Raw genomic sequence first — 1,587 nt, forward strand, 5'->3', positions numbered from 1 at the left:
ATACAAATGACAGTAATTATCGAGTCCTGCTTGACATGACATTTTCTTCAAAACATTGGAAGATATTCTGGAATTTTCTCTCTAATTCCCATTCCACCTTCCCACCCTCTCTTCATCCACCTCCCACTCCGTTCCAAGTTCATGTTCAGCCCAGAGCACTTTCCACTTCCCACAGCATTCTCTTATTCTCCCTCTCTCCCTTCCCCCTCTCTGGCCAGAATACATACAAAGATGGCACCAAGAGACAGCATTGGTCACATGTTTAGTGGCCCCTCCATAGTTTCTTTGGAGAAACTTCTATTCAAATCCTTTGCTCATTTTAAAAATTCGGTTATTTGTCTTTTTATCGATCAGTTGAAAGAGATTTTTATACATTTTGATTACGAGTCCCTCATCGGAGAAATGATTTGCAAATATATTCTGCCATTCTATGGGTCTTCTTTTCACGTTCTTGGTCCTGTCCTTTGACACACAAATGTTCTAAATTTGTCTATTGTTTCTTTGGTCGTTTGTGCTCAGAAGCACTATATTGCTTGGTCTAAAGTCACTAAGATCTCATCTGTTTCTTTTTATGTATTTTGTGGTTTTATCTGAAACATTTAGATCTTTGATCCATTTTGAGTTAATTTTGCATATGATGTGAGATAGAAGTCCAACTTCATTCTTTTATATGAATGGAGTCCCAGCACCATTTGTTAAAAAGACTATTTTTTCCCCCATTGAATTATTTTGGCACTCTCTTTGAAAATCATTTGGCCATAAATGTGAGGGTTTATTTATGGACTTTCAATTCTATTCCATTGATCTGTATGTCTGTTCTTATGCCAGAACCACACAGTCTTGACTGCTGGAGAATCGTAGTAAGTTTTGATTATTTGCTGATGTTTTATTTAGGCTTTTGCTTCTATGTTCATGAGAGATATTGGGCTGTAGTTCCAGGGTAATGCTGCCTCACAAATGAAATTGGGGAGAATTTTCTCCTCTTCTATTATTTAGAAGAGTTTGTGTAGGGTTTGTATCATTTGTTTCTTCAATGTTTGGTAAAATCCCTCAGTTGAGCCATTGGGAGTTTTCATTGTGGGAAGGTTTCTAACACCAATTTGAGTGTATTTATTAGGTATAAGATTATCTATGTTATCTACATTTTTCTTAAGCAAGTTTTGGCAGTGGGTGTCTTTGAAAGAATTTGAGAACTGCCAGTCTTTGCACACCACTTTAATATCTTGAACTAGACTTTACTATTAAAGCCCAGCAGAGTGGGTACCTCTGTAAGTGAGAACAGTACCACTTCTGCTTCTGTATTTTCTACACCAGGCCCAGAGTCCAGCATAAAATGGCTACTCAGCTAGTGTCTGTGGCATGAAAGGCAATGGATCATATATTCAAAGGAATTTATTTAATGATGAAAATCTCTTTAAAGCAACTGAAGTTAATGATTGACTATGTTAGAGTTCAGAAGGGTTATGCTTTAATGAGAGAGAAATAAAGGTGATGGATAACCCAAAAAAGGGAATAAAAATAGATCTTCTAAAATCACTAAATGGTACTTCATTGACAATCAAAGAAATATAAATTAAAATATGGTAC

Source organism: Otolemur garnettii, unplaced genomic scaffold (genome assembly GCF_000181295.1).
Source record: "Otolemur garnettii isolate 467f Iridium unplaced genomic scaffold, OtoGar3 scaffold00022, whole genome shotgun sequence".
Taxonomy (NCBI): Eukaryota; Metazoa; Chordata; class Mammalia; order Primates; family Galagidae; genus Otolemur; species Otolemur garnettii.